This window comes from Cyanistes caeruleus, chromosome 14, assembly GCF_971803275.1.
Source record: "Cyanistes caeruleus chromosome 14, bCyaCae1.hap1.1, whole genome shotgun sequence".
NCBI classification, from domain to species: domain Eukaryota; kingdom Metazoa; phylum Chordata; class Aves; order Passeriformes; family Paridae; genus Cyanistes; species Cyanistes caeruleus.
The window spans coordinates 2,329,279-2,350,868 of NC_141714.1; the positions used below are offsets into that span (position 1 = coordinate 2,329,279).

Sequence of the window (21,590 nt, forward strand, 5' to 3'; positions counted from 1 at the left end):
CTCTGAGAAAAGGTTTCATGCAGAATCCTGCAGAACTCGGCTCCTCTCAACAGCGTTGAAGGTCAAGCTCAGGAAGCAAGAACTCTTGTCTGAGTGAGGATAAAGATCAAATATAACTAATATTCATTCTCTGGAACATAATTACAGACAGTGGTTGACTTCATTAAACAACTTCTCTGCTCCATTCTGATTTTGTGCATTTAAATAATTCCGCAGACAAGTCAAATGGATTCCAGAGAAATGGCCCTGAAAATTGAAATTGCTCCTTGTGTAACTGAACGTTGCTTTTGCAAATTCCCCCGTGGTTTTACATGGAGACAGAATCTTTCAGCACTTCCTCATCTCAACAGCTCAATGGTGGGATTTGTTCAAACACTGCTGGGCTCCACTTTATCAACATCATTAAAATGGAGAATTTTATTTTATTAGACACAACCCTGTCTGTCCATGCACGTCCTCACTGGGGAAGGAAGTTTATTAACTAAAATCACCACATTTACCACGAGGCTGGATGAAAACACATCCAAAAGAGAACCCCCTCTTCTCTTCTTGATTTTTTTGCAGTGTATTTCATTTATCTGATCAGTACAAAGCATGCAGTTGGGCTGGCAACCTGCTCAAGCTCATTTTTCCCCTGAGCAGAATGAAGATTTCTACAACACAAAACAGTCCTGTTAATTCTGGGAGCTGGGCTAGATTAGATTAGATTTAAAGTCTTGGAAAAGAAAATGAGCTTCAGCCACAATCTTGACAGTAAAATAACAATGTCTAAGTTTATGTCAGCTGTTCAGAGCCCACAAAATAAACACTGGCTTAATAATCTCATTAGGAACTAATTCCATGAGCTGGCCATTCCAGGGGTGACCTCACTGATAAACAATCCCAAGTATTTATTGCCTGCTTGGTCTGTACACTGGAAATATCAGATGAGAAAGGGAAAGGATAGGTTTGAATTACAGTGCATAAGTAAGTTCTGCTGCTGTAATTCTACTTCTCTGCTATTTTTATAACCACAGGAGTGTTCTATTTCATTTTCCCCAAGGTGAATGGCACAAAGGCATATGGAATAAAATGAATTTGCTTTCTTTAGGACTATTTTATCATCTTACTTTACCAGACGAATAATGCAAATTTCTTATCTCCTGCCCAGCAAATCTTTGTAGCCTTTATTCTACACTATTGTGGATGTAGCCATATACACAGTCTCATACATACAAATTTAAATGGTGAAAACAGTATTTGAAGAACCAAAGAGCAAAAAAAAAATGAGGTGGGTTATGTAAAAATAGTCCTGATTACAAAGGCAAACAGCAACATTACCATAAGGGCAACATTCACTTGGAATGTGCATTTATATTAACTCTTTTTAATAGATATTTCCTCCCATTTTCTTCCATTTCAGAAGCTGAATTTAAATTTGTTCTCTGTATTTGCTCACAGAATAAAAGTTTGTCAGAATTGTCACTCACTCTGTTACCCCTCTAGAGAAAAACTGGAATCATTACTGAACCAAGTGCTGAACTGGAACCAATCATTCTTTTTTTTTAAAAATTTATTTATCCCTACCTAGCTAATAAATCATTAGAGAAACAAACCCAGATTCAGAATATCCATATAAACAATTAGATATTATATCAGAATATCCATATAAAGAATTGAAGAGGTGTGTTTCAGTGAATGCAGGCCTGGGGAGGGAAGCTGTGTTCCCAGATGTGTCACACAGGACTGGGTGAGGCTCAGTCCCAGCAGTGAGAGGTGAATGCTCCTCTCCAAAGAGAACCTCTGGGGTCCCAAAACCCTGGGCATGTGCAGCTGTGCAGTCAGGGGCAAACAGCAGGAATGACAGGGGCAGGAATGAGCAGGCAGGAATGACAGGGGCAGGAATGAGCAGGCAGGAATGAGCAGGCAGGAATGACCAGAGGAAGGAATGACTGGAGCAGGAATGCCCACAGCCTTTGTCCCCCGACACCCCAGCGATGTCCCGAGTGCCATGAAGCTCAGGAGCAGCCCTGCAAGAGCTCCAGCTCCAGAGAACAAAGCAAATCTCTGCCCAGTGCAATCCCCAGTCCTGGCCAGAACCCCTCTTTTCACCCCCATGAGCAAATTCTGCTGCTCCCTGTGCTTGGGGCAATCCCTGTGTGCAGCAAACTTCATCCAGGCAAACTCCAGCTCCTGCTCCAAAGGTGCCTGGGTACCATTTCCAAAATAATCACATTGAGCTCTCTTATTTTTAGGGCATCGAGGAGAAAAACGTGTATAAACTTTAAGCAAAGCAGCATTTATGCACCTGGGATAAAATGTCGGGATAAAAGGTTTGCTGCTTCCCAGAGCGGGGAGGGAATGAGGAATTGCTGTGTCCAGGTCCCCTCCCAGAGCCCAGCGGAGCTCCCCGGAGCTGGGCGGGTTTGGGGGTGCGGGGATGCCCCGGGGCTGGGCGGGTTTGGGGGTGTGGGGATGCCCCGGGGCTGGGCGGGTTTGGGGGTGCGGGGATGCCCCGGGGCTGGGCGGGTTTGGGGGTGCGGGGATGCCCCGGGGCTGGGCGGTTTAGGGGTGCGGGGATGCCCCGGGGCTGGGCGGGTTTGGGGGTGCGGGGATGCCCCGGGGCTGGGCGGTTTAGGGGTGCGGGGATGCCCCGGGGCTGGGCGGGTTTGGGGGTGCGGGGATGCCCCGGGGCTGGGCGGGTTTGGGGGTGCGGGGATGCCGCAGCGCTGCCCGGAGGAGCAGGAACGCTGGCTCCTGCTGGCTCCTGCTGGCTCCTGCTGGCTCCCAGGGACATCCAGCGGTGGCACCGGGAAAGTCAGAGCCATCCTGGATCCCTGATCCTGCCACGCCAGGAGAGCTCCCCGTGGGATACAGGACTCACTTCGCTATTTGGATGCCACAGGCAGAGTTCTGAGAACTGCAGCGGGGCTCGGATCAAAAATAAAAAATAATAATAACAAAAAAAAAATTCAAAGTAAAAAAGCCCAGGAGCAGCTTTGAGGCTTCCGGGGGCTCTGAGAACCCAGGAACGTCCCGTACCCAGCGCAGTGAAAGCTGCCCAAATTTAATTTATACATTAAATTTATAAATTTATATCATAAATTTTATATATATATGGTTTCTATAAATTAATTAATTTCTATATTATATTTATGTATTAATATAAATATATTAATACATATTTTATATAGTATATTGTTATACTTAATATTTATACTATTTATAAATTTATAAATATAATTTATAAAATATATTACATAATATATTTATAACTATAAATAAATCTAGATAAATATATATAAGTATGAATATATATAAATATATAATTATAAATATTATTTTATATATTTTCTATATAAATATATATAATATAATATATATAAATATATCCTATGATATATTTATAAATATTTATAATATTTATAAATAATTTATATTTATAATTTATAACATATATTTATATATAATATGTATATCATATATATAATATATTAAATCTATTTATATATTATATATTATATATAATACAATATAATAGATATTATATATTATATATAATATATATTATATTATGTATATATGATATTATATATATGATATAATATATATATTATAATAATATATATAAAGTAATATATTAAATTTATAAATAAAGCTGCTTAATTTAATTTATGCTGTTTGCATCCCCCCCATGGAGGCTTCTTGACAAGTGTTTGAGCTCCCTTTGAAGCTCAGTCACCGCTCGGGCAGAGATTTGGAGGTGAAAATTTGGTCTCTCCCCGAGTCAGTGTGATCCAGACTGGAGATTGGTGTCTGGCAGCTCCAAGGCAGGAGCTGACACACGACAGCCCCTCCTGACACACTGAGAGGGTTGAAATAAGCAGAGAGAAAAGGATGGGAAATCAGGGAAAGACAGCAAACAGGTTATCCACCCTCCTTCCCTGCCAGTCCCCTGTTCAAAATGCTATTTCTAAATGGAAAAGGTCAAAGTTAATTATTAATAATAGTGTTTCGAAAGGCAGAATTAAGAATTTTAGCCTGATATGTAGAAGTTCAAGCCCTGACCTTCGTGTTCCTCAACCCTCATTCCCACAAATTCTACCCCCTGGCAGACTGGGCTGGACATTGCATTCCCAAAGGACTTTTGGGCCTCCTTCTTTAAGAACATTTGTGCAAATAAGTGGGAATTGATTCAAAGGTTTATCAACACCTTACTTGCCATTTTTTGGCTGAATCATTTACAAAGTTCAGCTCCCTTCTTTCAGGAAAAGCCAGTTTTCCCAGGCTTAGCCTTCCCTTTCTCCTCTTCTCAAATATTCTATTACCCAGGTCAGCAGCTTTAATAATCCCTTTGTATCTATAATTAAATGTCCTTCTTCAAGATTGCAGGTGCTTATGCTACTGTAGACAGGATATTTTAAATTTTTCTTCCCCACCCCTCAACTTTTGTTAACCTCTAGGAGAAGTTTTGGAGGGGGGAAGAGGCAGAAAAGGTTTGAGCTTGTAGAAAATATTTTTTTTCATTCAGATCTTTATGCTTAAGAGACTGAGAGCTGGTTTTTTTTTTATCATGAAGTGTTCTAAAATGCCAAACTCTCAAAACAGGGATTATATTTAATGAAAAGCAGGTTACTGTGATCTGAGACTCAATATCTAATAATTGAGTTAATTTTAAAACATTGGTTCAAAATAAACTTGTAGCTTCAAAAAGAAATGAGAAATGGATGAGAAAGCTCTTGGAGCAACATCAGCACTGTAAACAGTGAGGTCCAAAATGGACTGAATGCAAAAATTCACATGGAATGGCACAAAATCAATTTTTGAGGCCCCGAATTCACAGGGGACTTTAATTTGTTTGGTTTGAGTTGGTGATTTTTTTACAAAATTGTCTTCTAAATTGCAGAAAACTGATGAGTAATATTTAATCTTCATGTTTGGGGATGGGATTTAAAAGTGGCTTCTGGACTGTAACTAATTCAGTGTAACACAAGCACAGTCAAAGCAATGAAAATTCTGTCCTGACACTGCCAAAGTGGCAGGGGAAGAGTTCAGGTGGAAATTGCACTTTCTGTGCTTTACAATGGCTTCTTTATTTCAGTTTCTAAACTCTTCTGTCCAGGACTTTGAAGACAAAGGCTGTTAATTGAGTTCTGGGGGTTTGGGAAAAAAAAAACCAACAAAAAAATAAAAAAAATCAAACATAAAGAAGACTCCAAATTTACTTTATCAAAATGTTATGAAGTAAAATTAAATGTAATTAAAGTGGCCTGAAGAATATTGCTAATAGTCAATGCCTTTCTTTATATAACAGCTGAGGCTTTCTTTTGGTAATTATTCTAATATTTTCTGCACTCATTATTATCTAGCTCAGCTAAGTCCTCCACTGGTAGGATGTGTGATATCTCTTTGTGTTTTGGGTCCTTGTAATAAGTTAAAAGGTTTTAAAATCCAAAGGAATTCACTCATGCCACAGGTAGAGTTGTTCAAATGGGAGTTCTTTGTGTTTAGCCTCCAAATTTCTCCCCAAAGATGGACTGACTTCAAGCAGACCTTGAGCAAAGCAATCTGAAGCTCCCTCAGATAAATATGGCCCATCTGGAATTTTGAGCTCTCCTGGGCCTCAGAGGCTGGGAATGAATCCTCCCTCTGGAGAGGACAGTGTGTGCTGGAGCCTCATCCACTCCCTGCTGGAATGTCAGAGTGATCTGCTGGGCTTTGACTGATCTCAGGGACAAACCAAAGCTGAGCTGTGCTCAGTTCCTCTGCAAACAGCAGCTTTTCCCATTCCTGCCTGGAACAGGCATTTCCATGCAGATCTGATAGTAAAAGATTTTAAAATCATAGAAAATTCGGGGAGTTAGAAAGAAAGTTAGGCTTGGCAAGCCATGGGAAAAGTGTTAAAAGTAGGCCCTGGGAAATGTTAGGCCTTGTGTTTGCTGAGATGATGTGAAACTGCACCTGTGGAGTCAGTATATGATAAATGATATAATTTCTAGATGTGATTACATGTAATTATTGTTTAAAGAATCATGAGAAAATATGTCAGGGGTTTGAGGGGGACCACGAGAAATCCATGCTTGGACAAAATCAATGTATACAATAGGACAATGTAAGTTTCATAATTAATATGTAAGTTATATAGAGTATGAAACATGTTCAGCTCAAAACCAAGGCTGGTCAGATTTGGGTCTATGTACCCCTGACACCCAGAGCTCTTTAATGAAGCACCTTCACATAATCTTTCTGTGATTATGTGTTCCTGAACACTAACAGATCCCTCAGATCTCTGAAAGCTGCTGTTATCTGGTTTCCCCAGGCTGGGTTTGATCCTGTTCCTTTGGACACAGCCTTTGTGCACTGAGCCAGGCTTTATTTTGGTGGAGGACTGAGCACTGCAGCTCCCAGCCAAGCCTTGTTCTGCCAAGAGCTGCAGCACCCAGCTGCTGCTCCAGTGTTGAGTGAACCTCTGTTCAGATCCCAGATTTGAGGCTCCTCAGACACAAGATTTCTATAAATTTCTAGAAAAGGAGCCTTTAAAACTTTTGGAGAAGCTGGAATTGTTAAAGGCACCTGTCTGAACTCATGGGGAGTGCACAGGGGCCAGCTCAGCCTTTGCCTCCACCCCTCTACAGTCAAAGATCTTTAATCTGGCCAGGTGGAAATATTCCTGACTCGCCATTTAGCTTTGCTGGGGACAAACTAGGGAGTGCTTGTCAAGTTTAGCCCTAATCTGCTGAGAAAAGCAGCCCTGATCACCTCAGAGGGACTTTATCAGTGTGATGTGGAGTTACATCTGAGCCGGGGTAACAAAAGCCAGCTGGGTTCATTGTGTTACCCAGGCTGTTAAATAAATCCCTGCCAGCCTTCCATCTCGAAATGTGCAATTATAGTGCACATCATGTGTCCCTGAGGAGCAGCCACAGGGTTTGGCTGGGGAAAAGGCACTGCAGTCCCAGAGCTTCTGTCCTGTGGGGCTGAAACTCCTCTGACAGCTCTGGGTCAAGGGATGCTCCCATGGTGAGCGCACACAAACACACCTGACAGGGCAGATGTTAAACTCACAAATATTCTGTTCTGCACTCTTTAAATGGGCACTGATTACTTTGTCACGTCTCAGTACTTGTCTCTTTATTTTTAAAAAATAATCTGGATCATTGTTTTTAATTTGCCTTACAGGGGAAATTTTGCTTTATTTTTACCATATTGCAACCCATTACCTAATTGGGATGTCAGGGTTGTCATTGCTTCGTGTGCACCCTCACAGGCCTTGAAACACTCTCTTTCCAAATAGTTCAGGTAATCAGTGTTTTCAGATTCTATAAATTCATAAAAATTCCTGTCTCTGAACTCTTCTGGTGAAGAGCAGAATTTACAAATGCACACAAAACAGTCCACAAAACATTTTTTGCTACCTGGCAGTTCATGAAAAATTCTAACTTGGCTGTGACAATTCCAAGTGTATCATTAGCTAGCAAAAAAATGAAAAATAAGATTATCCACTGCATCTTTCAGTATTGAGTAACTTTAAAAGTGTTTGGAAGTTGTTTTGTCTATAATTGGTTCAGATATCATAGTAATTACATTCTTCCAACAAAGCAGGCATGAAAATAAGAAATCCTTCCTTTCATCACAGTCCCTCAGACTCCATCAATGCCTTTTGGTGACAGCAGAGGATGATTGCCTGTGCTTAAACCCTCAAATTTCATGAAAACCTGGAGCTGTCAAAGATTTTCTGTCTGAAATTGGCCTCCTGTCATTTAAAAAGTAACAAAACTAAGGGTAGCTTAAAACCATGTTGAGGAGAAAGACCAGGTCTCCTGTACAGTAATTTAAATGTATTTAGAGGATCTATGGATTAGAGGTGAAGATGCCTTGTCTCTTCCAGGTGAATATTCCCGATGTGGAAGCACAATTGGGTAGGCAGCAGAGTTTTTAGTGATTAATGCTTTGTCCTTTGGCACCAGCTCTGCACTTCAGCATCTCAGAATTCCCTATTTAAATGTAAATGCCCTCAGTGCAAAGGCAGTGCAGTGAGTTTAGCAGGAGTTCCCATTGTGATGTCTCTTAATCAGGGCAATTCCTGAGCAAAGGTGACTGACGAGGCAGTGCTGAAATCAAAATAGGTCACTCCATAATTCCAGAATGTTTCAGGGCACCAAGTTCAACAAGGTCTTTGTGAAAGAGATAATTCAGCCAGTTCTGCAGCTTTCCTAGCTCAAGATAAATGCCTTCCTTTATCTGCAGGTTTTTTACTATTACTCTTCTTAATGATCTGAATTACTTCTCCAGTTTTAAAGATGTACATTTTAAGTGAGCTGGCAGATTTCACATCCTCCCACTTCATCCTTTGGATCATTTTTGCCTCAGATTCAGCCAGGTGCAAAGCAGTGATTCTGTACTGGGTGCAGGCTCTGCTCTCAGTTCTGTCCACGGAGAAAGAATGGGGAGATAGAAGGGAGTTGTTTCTGGATAACACATTTAAATTCCTTTTACATTAGCTATTTGTGTGTACATCAAACATTTATTCAAAGTGATCAGGAGAAACTATTTCCTTATCCCTGGAAGCACCACAAGCAGAGTTAAATCTTTGAGGAACAAGCTGTTGCTGCCACTGAATCACTCCCTAGCTGCTGGTACTCAAGCCCTCCCAGAGGCAAACTAAACCAATTCCCAGATGTTCCCAGATCCCAGCTTCTGAATGAACTTCATTCCAAGATGGGGTTTCTTTTCCGTGGTTAGGATGAGGCTCTGATGCTGTAGAGATTTAACAATGCACTGAGTCATGCTGGGCTCCAAAACCTCTCTGGGTTGCTCTGCTGGTCACCAAACTGATAAACCAGGGTGACTTTATCATCTCTGAATCCCACTGCAGGACTTTGGGATTCAGGTCTCACAGAGACAGAGGCATGGACAAAACCAATCTTCTCAAGTGAAGACACAGAAAGGTTGAAGGAGATCCTAAAGCAGAGGACACCAGGGTCATTTCATCCAAAACAGAGATTTCAATCATTTCAATTTGGCCCCACTAATTACTCCAGTACAAGGTTTGTTTTGAAATGCAGGATGAAGGGATGCCCCATGAAAATAAGAGGCTTTGTAGATAACACTGACCAAAGAGATGTGACAGAGCTGCTTGAACACTGACATCATTCACAAATTATTTTTGAGGCTTGGAAATAATATTTGTTTTCTATTGGGATGTAAGAAACTGTGACTAGAACTGTATTAACCTCCCTACTGCTACAAATGCAGTCTCCTAAAAGGGACAACTCTCCCTCAAGCGAAGGGAAATGTGGGTTTAAATATTTATCCATGGAATGAACTGCATCAGTTTAAACTTGGAGGAGGAGGGAGAAGATGCAGATCTGGAGGTGAGACAGGATGGACACTGCAGAACTGGAGGTGGGATGGGTTGGACACTGCAGAAATGGAGGTGGGACAGGATGGACACTGCAGAACTGGAGGTGGGAGAAGATGGACACTGCAGAACTGGAGGTGAGACAGGATGGACACTGCAGAACTGGAGGTGAGACAGGATGGACACTGCAGAACTGGAGGTGGGAGAAGATGGACACTGCAGAACTGGAGGTGAGACAGGATGGACACTGCAGAACTGGAGGTGGGAGAAGATGGACACTGCAGAACTGGAGGTAGGAGAAGATGGACACTGCAGAACTGGAGGTAGGAGAAGATGGACACTGCAGAACTGGAGGTGGGAGAAGATGGACACTGCAGAACTGGAGGTAGGAGAAGATGGACACTGCAGAACTGGAGGTGGGAGAAGATGGACACTGCAGAACTGGAGGTGAGACAGGATGGACACTGCAGAACTGGAGGTGGGACAGGATGGACACTGCAGAACTGGAGGTGGGACAGGATGGACACAGGCTCCTGGGGCTGATAATCCCAGAAGGGAACTGCTCCACCCACTACAGCACCGCTGCCTTTTGCTAACAACAACCTCCAGAGACCCAGGAGGCCAAAATTAGGCAGAGCAGCTCAGCTGACCCTGGGAGATATCATCAGTGTGCAGCAAGCAGCTCTATATTTAGTTCCAGTTAACGTCACTTGTCACACATGGGGATGCACTTTACCTCCACGGTGTGTTTGAGAGGCAGATAAGCTTTGCCTCCACACCCCTCATTTTGTATTTGTGAATAGTTCTCTGGGCTCAGCTGCATTCCTCATTCAGCAGCAGAGGAATGGTCGAGGATTCCAAGCTGGAGAGTGAAACAGGGCTTTACAAAAAGCCTGCAGCCCCTTACTTCTTCCTCCCTCCCCCAGGAGCCCTAACTCCCCTTGGCAGCTGTTTATCCAGGGACTCCTTTCCCTGGAGCAGGGCAGTTGCAGGCCAGGGTGATTAAGTCAAAAGCACAGATTGTGTTTATCCTGTGTGAAATAAACCAGTGATCTTGAGGTTGGGCCTTCACAGCTTGGGAACACCTCTGCCAGGTCCTCTGGCCCAGGGGATGCTGGCTGTGAGTCCTTTAAGCCCAGTGCTGCATCTCTTATTCAAACTGAAATTATAAACAAGTGATGCTCATTCCCAAGAACCCAACCTGGCTTGTCAGGTCTGTGCTTGCTGCAGTGCCCATTGTGGGCAATCACTTGGTTCAAATCCTTTGATTTAGGGTTTTCCTGGAGCTCCTTCAATCAGAGCATTCCTGCCTGAGCAGTCCCTGTTCCCCCCTGAAACCAGCATCAAACTACCCAGGGCTGAGCATTGTGGCACAGTGAAATGGATTTGGGTTTGTACCCAGAGCAATATCCAGGCACCAGGCTGCCAACTGCTCAAAAGGAAAGTTCATTTTTTAATATGGAAAAAGATGTTGGCATTCTGCAAGAATTAAAGGGGAAGTGGGGGCACACAAGGGAGGAAGTCAGATCAGCAGGCACAAATTTGACCGTGGCAAGGTTGTTAAATGAAATGTGAGAATTAAGGATGGAAAAGAGGGAGAAATATCAGAATTTAGCAGAATTTGCTCAGACACGCTCAGGAAGCAGAGAAAAAAGTCATGCAAATGCTCAATCCTCTCAGCTATGAAGTGATCCAATGTACTGTCACTGTGGTATTTATGTTTACTCTTCCACTGAGAGGACTGAGCACTGTTCCAAACCTCTGGAATCTCTGTTCTTTTAAGGGGATTTACTGGCTGGGCCAATGGCTTAGGATTTAGTGCTTTGGGAATTCTGTTCTTTGTTGTATTGCTGTTCTTGCTCTGTAGTTTCTAAATGAAGGTCACTAACGCAGCTCTTACTCTGGAGAAGTACAAAACTTATTTTCTCTGTAAAGGATGGCAAACACTGCAAATAACTCCACCTACCACATATCTGGCAGTTTCTATTGTCAGCCTTAACAAATGTTTCTCCAAAAGACATTATGTAGGTATCATTATGTATAGAGATGCATAAATTAGTGACCAAAATTAGCTCAAGTAGCTGATAGAGAAAAATATTTCTTGCAGGCAGGGTCAGCATTTGACTGGGCCAAGTTCCAATTAAGCTTAAGCAACTCATTTAATAGGGATAAGTAAACACTGGAAAACAAACCAGCTGAGAGCTTTTGTTGTGTGGCACAGACACATCCAGCAATGGTTTTGTCCTGCATTTCCCACTGTGGATTTGCTGTTTCTCACACTGTGGTTATGTCCCTCTGCCAGGTGCATTCAGCTCAGGGAAACAGGCACAGACAGACTTGGCTGAACTGTTGGACCCTGTAAGAAAAACCTCTCCAGATCTCAGCTGTCTCAGATGTACCCAGTGTTCCAGAAATAAGTTCTGCTGTGCTGCTGGTTAGCAGCTAAAAACAAAGATGAAATTTGGGGTTTGCTTTAAAAATGGGTTGAAGGTACTGAAATAAAAACCCTTCTTATTGTCTTAAAGTTGTGACTTCGAGAGTTGTGGCTCTCTGAGACCTCTTCACACTTCAGTGGTTAAGTGTGGTTCAGGCTGTGGGTGAGTTCTGAACTCTGTAATGCCCAAACAATTGGAATTTCCACAGCCAGGCTTTGAAGAGGAGACAGAAAACCAAATGTTTGGAATGCAGGACTTGTCACTATCAGTCACTGGGGTCCCTGGTGTGCCAAAGCCAAGCACTGAGCACAGGTGGGCGATGTTTCTGTGCTGTGCATGAAAAGCAGCTCCGTGTTTGGATGGTCAAGACACACTGTGAAATGAGGAATGTGAAAAAGGAGGAACACAGTGTCTCCAATCTAGGATGCTGCTCATCCCTGCAGCAGCACAGCTACAGATTGCAAAAAGCACAAGATGTTGGCCAAGATGGCTTAGAGCTGGCAAACTCCATGGAAGCAGAAGTTCAGAAGGAATATGACTCAAGTTCTGCAGAGAAAAGCGTGAAAGGAAGATTATGTGGAACAAAATGATGCTGGAATGTGGAATGGATGATCAGGATGAAGGGGAACACAAAAGCCATCTGAACAAGCATTCAGACGGGACAAACAATGAACAAACAATGAAGCAAAAAATGGTAAAAATATCAGGAGTCTCTCTGCAGTACAATTTAATTTCTTAAATTGTTTGGTGGTGGGAGTTCAAACCAAAACACGAGTGAATGCTGCTCACTGTGTGCTTGTGTCAGGCTGTCCATGAGCTGCAGACACAATGTCCAAAATCTGGGATTTCAATGTGCTGTCTCCCTCCACCAACAGGTGCTGACAGAATGAGGAAAGCCAGAAGCTGAATAATGAAAAGTAATGTCATTTTCAAAATCTTTCACTTATTTTCTCCCTTTTCCTTAATATTGAGCTAAAATAGAGCCAATTTTCTCAAAATGTACTCTGATGTACTGTCATGTTCCCAGAAGTTAGTTGCCTTGGTGGTTTAGCTTTTTTGATGTTTTTTATTGGAGTAGTTTCTGGGGTGGTATTTTGTTTTGTTTGAGGGAGGTTTTTTGGTTGTTTGTTTGGGAGTTTTTGTTGTTGTTGTTTGTTGGGATTTTTTTTACCAAGGAACTACAAAGAAGTTTCTTCCACAGAGATATTGAAATTTCTTCCAAAGTCATTCTCCTGTGACAGAATTTGGCATTCACAACCCACAGTAACATCACACAGATCTGCTGTGAACATGACTCCAAATAAATGCTTTGTGAGGGTACCTCCATGTACCCCTGCTGAAAACAGATTTTCCTGCTCACACATCTCTGTTCAGCTGAGTTACTCAGCCACGTGTAAGTGGTACCAGCAGAGGGTTACCTGATTTAAATCCAGCTATTCTGATTTGTTTCTCCTGATCTCGATCTGCAGGAGCTGTGAGTCAAGTGGGTTTGACTTGTGAGGGAATGCAGCCATTCCTGGAGAGTTTGTGGATTCAAGAAGACTCAATCCCTGCTGGAGACTTTAGTTTCCTAAACACCTTAATTTTCTTTCAGAGGAATCAAAATTAACTAAATATTGCTGACTGAATCAAGCTTTTCCACTGAGGTAAAGGTTCTGGACAGAGGAGCAGTGAGTTTGTGGCTCATCCATCTGCACCCTGGAGGAACAATCAGGAAAATGACACCTCCAGCTGCACCCAGAGGCTCTCCTGGACCTCTGCAGGACTGGGAACTACCCAGGTATGAACATCCCTGCTGTGCTCCTCCATGGATGCCGTGCCCTGGGCAGTCTGAAGTATCAGTGTGACACAGAGCCACAGAATTGCTCCTGGGAGCCTCTCAGCAGCTTGGCTGCCACATCAGCTCAGCTCTGGTGGCAGAAAGGAGCTGTAGCACAGCCAGAACCTCCCCGCTGGCTGCTCTCAGGACACCTTCCCAGGGCTGCAATGAAGAACTTGGTGTGTGTGCTCACTTCCAAAGCTTCCCAGGGGAGAAGAAAGGCAATTCCCATGGGAAACCCCCCAAAAAAGGGAGTCTGGGCCTTGTCAGGCTGTGGAAAGCACAAAGGGTGAGTTCCTCAGGCACAGCGCTCCTGGCAATTCCCGCTTCCCGTCTCCCAGAGCTTCTCCAAGTGCTGCTCCACTGCTGTGACATCTGACTTTGAAGCACAGAGCCATGAGTGACACAGGTCCTTACAGGCCCTGACATGGACATTGCCATTATGTAATCTGTGTGCCAGCCCAAGTTTATTTTTACAAGCATTTCTGTGCCCTCCATAAGCACTTGGCAATTACTGTGACACATGCTCCATGATTTGGGGACATGGGATTGAAAAGGACATCACTGGTTCACAGAGTGCAGCCTCCTGCATATAATCCTGTTAACGAGTTAATCAAGTGTTAATGACTTAATCAACCTTTAATTTGGGACTAGGTACAGAGTCTGCCTGCTGGATTCAGGTCTGGAGCCCATTCCTGAGTTAACAGGTGAGGTGTGGAGGTGAGGGGATGGACACTGAGGATGTTCTGCAAGGGAAGCAGGCAGGGAAATGGCACTGACTCCAAGAAAATTGCCTAAATGGGGAAAAAGCCTGCAGGTGCTGTTCCCTGATCCTCTGTGTCTGAGCAGATCTCCACCCTGAGGAGCCAAACTGTGTCTGGAATTGAGGAGGAAGCAGATTCCCCAGAGCTGCACTGCACAGCTCAGTGTTTCCTCTGTGGAGCTGTGCAGGCTCTCAGAGATGTGGGAGAGGATTTTAGGGAATGGCATCAGAGCTCTGCTGGGTCACCAACACTAGGCATCAACTTCATAACTTTTCTTTGTTCTTCTCTTCAAACTCAGAATTGATCAGAAAAATTTTGCATCAAAATTTGATTTTCGTGGATTATATTTCACTTTATATTAATTTAAGTAAATACTTAAAATTTTTAAAGTATTAATTATGAATCATTTCAAGTGTGAAAATTGAGGGGATTTTTTACCCTTATGTTTATTTTTACATTATTTTTTCTATCAACAGGACTGGTGCTAAGAATAACAGATGCAAAGTGGGAAGGTGTTTCAGTATGCAAGAAGAAGGCATCTTGCTCTAGAAAAAAAGAAAATATTCATCAAAATAAGCAGCAGGCTTTGCTTAATCATCGCTTCCTTGTTAGAGATCAGCTCAATTTTAGTGCTATTTAAAAAGTAAAATTAAAAAATACCCAGCCAGGCCTTCAGCTTATACATCTCCAGGTGAACTTATTTTATAGTTGGAATCAGTGTTCAGGGACAATCCTTTGTGCAGTTTGGTTCCTCCTCACCTGGTCCCAGGGCAGCCTGGTGGAGGTAAACATCAAGTTCAAGGTCTGTCTGCAGACAGTGACTCCTCCTGGGGACAGAATTTTGGGGTCAGGGTTCATGTTCAGCCAGCCCCAGGAAGAACCAGACTGTGAGAATTTTCTGCTTTGCTTTGAGACCAGAATTTGTTTTTCTAGAAACCAAAAGCATTTCATGACCACACGAAGATGATGCACATGACCACAGAAAGATGATGATGCAGCTGTGCTATAACAAAACCTACTATTTCTCTTGTAGATGAACATTCAGCTCATCCCATTCAAATTTAGAAATTATTATCTCTGCAAACACAACCTTTTAATCCAAAGGAAGGTTAGGAATAAGCATTTCTAGGAGTGGTACCAGTATTTCCCAAGGTTTGTAGCCCAGCTGTGAGGGAGCTCACAGCACTCAGCAACAACGTGGGAGTAACTTTCCCTCTGGAGATGAATACAGGTGAATAAAAGCCTGGGCCAGGACTGTCCATGACACTGAGATAACAAGCTGCACCCACAGAATAAAATCCCTTAGTGTCCTAACTGACCACAGGAGTTCAGAGACCCAGCAGTCCAGCCCATTCCAAAGGGAGGATGCTGCTATTGGATTTTCTGTTGAAAAAGCTAAGTATCCTTAACCTTAAACAAATAATTGCTTTCTGTTTGCTTTTCTTGGGAGATCTGAGAGGATTTGATTTGAAAGCTTTGAAGGCCTGAGCTCTGCCCTGGGCTGGAACTTGCTCTGGACCCCCTCAAGCTGGTGATGTCCTTCCCATCCAACTCTTAGGTAATGCTTCTACCTCTACTGCTGTCTGAGATGTGATACTCAATCAATTATGTTCTCTCTCTTTTTTCCCTCCCACTTTTTGGCTGCACTATCTATTAGACTGCAAGCTCTTTGGCAGGAGGAATGAGAGTTACCATCTGTCTGTGCAGTGAGGAGCACTCTTAGATGCAAAAAAGAAAAGAGAAATGCTTATGATAGCTCATCAAAAGATCAATTAATGTTAAGGCAGAAAACACAGAAGTCAGGAATTCCCAACTTGTCCCAGCTTTGAATTCCACTTTTATCAGACAAATGCTATCAAAAACTCCTCTGAATTACTGAGGACCCTTCGTGGAGTTGCCAAATGTTTGAGCTGCATCTGCAAGCCTAGTAAAGCTCTCTGTGGAAGGGCTGAGCACTGGGAGAAGCTGGTTCCTCTGGAAAGGCTGAGGGAGACACAACGGTACAACTGAGAAATCCCTTAAATCTCTGTAGCCAACTACCTCAGGAATTACCAGGTAAATGTTTAGCAGAACCTCTACTCCCTACAACAAAAGCTACAAACATTTCTCAGCACTCTTACAGCAAGCTTAAGCCATAAAATTTGCAACTCCAAAGTCACAAATCACGGATGTAAAAGTTGCAGTTACACAAGAGCACTGGATAAAATATTAAAAGCTATAATCTATAATACAAGCAGTGTCTCCTGCTGTCTGTCAGTGAGAAGGTGTCACCGAGCACTTCTGCACACCCTTGGTACAGAGTGAGACATCTGACTCCCCTGCAAATGCTGCAGACAATCAGTTTTCTTCATTTTTGCATGTCCCAAAGTGCCAGATCCTTGGAACAAAAGATGATGATAATAACAGATTAACTCTTCTTGCCTGAGCTCAGCCCAAGGAGCTGTCACAGTATGGTTTGTGCAATATTCTTTACCAACCTGCAGTCAAAGATGTTTTTGAAATAATGATGGCAGTTTCTCAAAGGTAAATCTCTAAGCTTTGATGAAATAGCAGTGCCCTTCAGTTGAGTCCATCTAGGTGAAAGGAGAAAGAGGAGGAATAGCAACATCTCATTCCTTCTCCCTTTCACAGAAACCTCAGCCAGCTTAGCACTGATCCCATGTAGCTGTGTACCCAGGCAATGAGATTCTGGGGACTCAAAACCAGAGTCCTTACATTCTGAAAGAGGCAATTAGCTTTTCTGTGCCTAAATTTCTACTCCTTGAAGAATGGGAATGAAACCAAATTGATGAGGGACATGTGGAGGTGGGGAAAGCTGACTTGCTGTAAAGAAAGGCAAACAACTACTCAGTACATAAAAAATAGGCTGGATTTCTGGATTTGCTCTCTTAGCAAGTGTCTGAAAACTGCTCCTGCAAGTCAAATATCACTCCACAGGTTCTCCTTTAAAAGTGAACACACTCCCTGGGCACAGGGTTATGGAGACAGTTGGTAAATAAAGACCAAGTAGTCCCAAACCAGGAGACCCTGCTGCTTCCATGAACTCATCAGGACAGTTTCAGGTGTCCCTGTTTCCTAGCAGAGGAGGATCTAATAGGATGAGGATTACAGTGACATGGTATTATCCAGCACTAACTTCCAGAGGAGAGGGAAGGATTGCTGCCACTTCTGTCTCTGTGATGATCAGCAGGATCCCTGCTGGCTTCTCTCAAGCCTTAAGGACAAGACTGGGACACCATGAGCGAATGAGGCCAAAAAACCTGCCCAGGACTGGCAATTCCACCTGGGAAGCAACAGAGGTGACACTGCAGAGGGATCTGGTGCCACAGCTATGCCTGGGAGCCCAGAGTGATTTTATTTTCCATTAAACTGTGAAATGTTCCACTATGGGGCCAAAGGCAGCCCCTGTCCAGCACTGCTGCTCATTTCCAGGACATTCCTCAGTGGGGGAATCACGGCACCCACGGAGCCCAGGGTGGGGAATCCACCCCCAGAGACACTGGTTGGGGACAGGGGAGGAGAGGAGCCTCCAGCCTGTCCTCCCCCTCTGCTGTGGGAAGGTGGCTGGGAAGACAGGAGCACTCAGCAGCCTGCAGCAGGTGGAACAGTGCCTGCCTGATCCCAGCATCCTGGGAAAATGAGGGGGTGGATGTGGAGGTGACTCAGCTCAGAGGAACAAGTAGCTCAGCTGAAGCTGAAATCCTGCTGAGCCTGGAGCAGTCTCATCATGGCTTTTAAAGGACTTTTTCCATGATGTGAAAATACAGCCTAAGAAACAGCTTTGGCCAGTGTTTGTTACAGGTAACACCAGCCCCCAGCCCCATTCATTGGACTTTGCTGGCTCCTCTTTCCACTCGAGCTCTCCTGAGCGCTGCTGTGATCTCCAGCCCTCATTGTTCACTTGGAAGATTCCATGGCTCAAGGCCACACCGAGCCTTCCTCTGCCCTGGACAGGTACCAGTGTCCCCATCACCTCCAGCAACAAGGAATGAGCTGTTCCCTCCCCTCACACGGATCTGGACCTGCTCCCAACAGCACCTCATGGGACCTGCAACAACAACCTGAGGCTCAGAGTGACACTTCAAACTTCTCAGAACTACCTAACTGTGAGGAGAGTGACCCAAAAAACAGCCCCCACACAAACACAGCGTGACAGGAAATGTAATAGCAAATGATTTTTTGCCAGTGCAGCAGAACTATTTTGAGTGCTTGGTGTGGACTCCAGCAATCTTGACAAACCTTTTAAGGATTACCAAGCTCTGAAGTAGAAGTTTATTTTCTAAATACTGTGATGCAAGAAGGGACCTGCAAGAGCTACTCTGCTTCTGCTGCTTTCTTTACAGTATCACCAGAAGGGAGAAAAATATCTCCCATCTCCTCTATGATACAGCAAATGTGCAAGGAAAGCAATTCTGTTCTCTCTTCATCCTCCTGTTGGGTTCCTCTAATCAAACAGAATGGAATGGAAAAGGTTTTTTCCTAAAGGCCATTAGGGTTTGCTAATTATTGTGAAATGAGGATCAGTTCAAAATAATGCGCCTTTTTTAATTTGCTAATATTTACATCATCCCTGAGAGGAAAAAAAGAAGGACAGAGTGGAAGAATAAGAAAAAAGCAGTCTGCAAATGTTTCATTTTCTCTTATTCCCTAAAGCAGCATTGGCATCAGCTGAAATTAGAAAGGAATATATTGAAATAGTTCTTGCCCTCCCAATGTGTTTCTGAGCAGTGGCACAGTGTGGGTGAGTTTGGGTGGAGATACCCCAGAGAGGACAACACTCACACCTTTTGAATGACCTGTCCTTGTCAGAGACCTGTCCATCTTTTCTGTAGTTGAATTCCACTCTGTCTCCAAACAGAGAAGCTCAGGGAAGCCATTTCCAGAACTGTGCACTCCTGTTGTGTTTCAAAGCTATGCAACACCTTCATTTGCCAAGGATACCAGGCAGTACCTGCTTGTACAGAATACCTTTCTCCTCACACTTAGACACAACATTATTTTAGGATTTCAGCAGACAAGATCATGGCCAAAGAAGTGCATGAAGCAGCTCAGGCTGATTATTCTCATACAAATGTGTAACCATTCTAAAATTCACTTTACAAGCTCAAAGACCTTATTGCAAAATAGTGTTTGCTTAAACCTTCAATTGGTGGACCTGGAAACAGCAGAAAGAAATATTCTGTTCTGTTGACACTAACAAACCCACAGTTCATTCTTGACTTCCTCATTTAAACACCTCATGGCCTCACTGCTGGTTTTATAATTACCTTCAAAGCATTTAGTGTTAACCACAGATTCACAGAGTACACAGGGTTCAAAGATCCTACACCTCTTACAGTATCCTCTGGTCTAATTCAACATCATTTTATAGAACATATTTTACAGGAATAGTTATAAAGAAATCCTCTCCCTCTGCTGTTTCACCAGATCTCCAAAAAGACCTGCAGCTCTTTGTGCCTCGCTCTCTCTTCCCTGATCCATGAGGTCTGCAGGACATGCAAAGCTTCAGGGATCCTCTCCCATCTGGAATCTCATTTTAAAGCAAACCCTTCATTTGCCATTTTTCTTTGAAAATCTACATCACAAATGTGGTTCCTTTGGTTCTTTCTATTTCTGGTGACATCCCAATAGAAGAAATATTTTATTAACAAGCCTCCAGCAGGTCCTGTAAATACTGAAATCACTGAGGCTGCATCATCTGGCAAGAACAACCTTCTGGATGGGGTTTGGATCAAACCAGCCACTGCAGCCAGCCCAGAGTCCCTGTTGTCTCATAGCAACAGGATCATTTGCTGAGGAAGCAGCACTGATCACCAGCTGGAGCACTTTTTGTTGTGGCTTATTCATGAGGCAAAGTCAGATGCATCCGTGGCTCTGAAATATCACTGGGACATGCCTTGAAACCCAATTTCATCCCCTGTGGCTGATGCTCACAGCTCAGCAGCTACAAACAGGAGAAGGGTGCAGCTTTCTCCTTGTTCCCAACAGCAATATTAGGAATATATTCAGGAATATTCAATACAGTGAGCCACAAGGAGAAGCTGCAGCTCTTCGCTGGTCTTTCTCAGGGCTACCTGAACCTATCAAAGCTTCCTTACTGCTCCCTTCCCAACAATTTCTGGGGCAAGGAAGATCTCACCACACTGGATTTGTGTTGTGCTCTGTCCAGCAAGCAAAACCAAGCCTTTCCTTTAACAAGTTAGATCTAAAAGTAACAAAAACCCCCAAAGGAACAAAAAAAAAAGGGTAATCATAAGCACAGTCAGGCTTTCAGAGATATTTCTGTACCAGATTGTTTGTTTGGTTTTGTGGGGGATTTTTTGTAGTATTTAAGCCCAGATTTTACTAAATGGAAATTTCTGGATGAGACAGGAGAAAATCTGAGTTTTAGCAACCTTTTGAAAAATTTCAACCTGTGAGGTTTGTTTATGAGAGGAGGTTTGCAATTACAAACCATAACCCAAAGAGAGGCAAGCAGCAATATTCTCATCAGAAACTGCTGAGAAACAAGGCAAGGAACCCCCCAAATGTGTGATTTTGTGAATCCACGGAGCTGTGCTGAAATGTATTTGTGTGCAGCCTGCAGGAGAAGGATGTTTTCATCTCAGGCTGCAGGTGTGACACGAGCATAACATAACTGTGCTAACAGAAAAGCAACTAATATATCAACTGTGATGTTTTGCCTCTGATTTGATGAGCTTGGAAATATTTGACAATGAAGGAATTTCTATGGTTTAATAAAAACCTGGACAATCTGTCCCTGTTACACCACATCCAGTATCCTGTGACTCCAAACAACCAACCAAGAGCTAAACCTCGGCTGAGATTTCCAATTGCTTTAAATGTTAAAATTGTTGCTGTATTATGAAAAGTGATAGCACTTTGATAAAAAAGATCCCACTTTGAACATATTTAAGGAATAGCTCTGCTGAGGAAGAGGCTGCTATTTTCCCCTGTTGATTTACAGAGTAAAACTGTGGTTCAGCAGATGGCTCATTAAATTTTTGCACGGTGACTGTAGTAGGAGAAGGAAAAAAAGAACAAAAAAGAACAAAACCAAACCTTTTCACCACAACCACAGGAATAAGATGCACTGGCTGCTTGCTGTGTAATAAAAACTTTTTAAAGCTTTTATTCATGCACTGATCAGCAGACAATATCTCAACCTACTTTACAAGTGAATTCTCCTCATGTTTACAAGCCAGTCTCTATTTCGAGTGGCTTTGTTTCTG

The 21,590-nt window shown here is 43.1% G+C and overlaps 2 long non-coding RNA genes across 20 annotated transcripts in view; one reads left to right on the forward strand and one right to left on the reverse strand.

Moving 5' to 3' along the window:
* Positions 1-21,590, reverse strand: part of LOC111929243 (uncharacterized) — an 83,953-nt gene that overhangs the window by 15,123 nt on the left and 47,240 nt on the right. The window contains exon 16 of one of the 19 annotated variants that reach the window (XR_015276152.1): positions 14,690-15,185. The exons of the other annotated variants lie outside the window; for them this stretch is intronic. This is a non-coding gene — a long non-coding RNA (uncharacterized LOC111929243). Of the gene's footprint in view, positions 1-14,689; positions 15,186-21,590 lie in introns of those variants that run through there. 19 annotated transcript variants of the gene reach the window in all.
* Positions 13,230-19,997, forward strand: LOC147650495 (uncharacterized). The gene is made up of 5 exons (XR_015276157.1): positions 13,230-14,301; positions 14,835-15,589; positions 15,809-15,916; positions 16,016-16,413; positions 17,296-19,997. It is a non-coding gene; the product is annotated as an uncharacterized LOC147650495 (long non-coding RNA).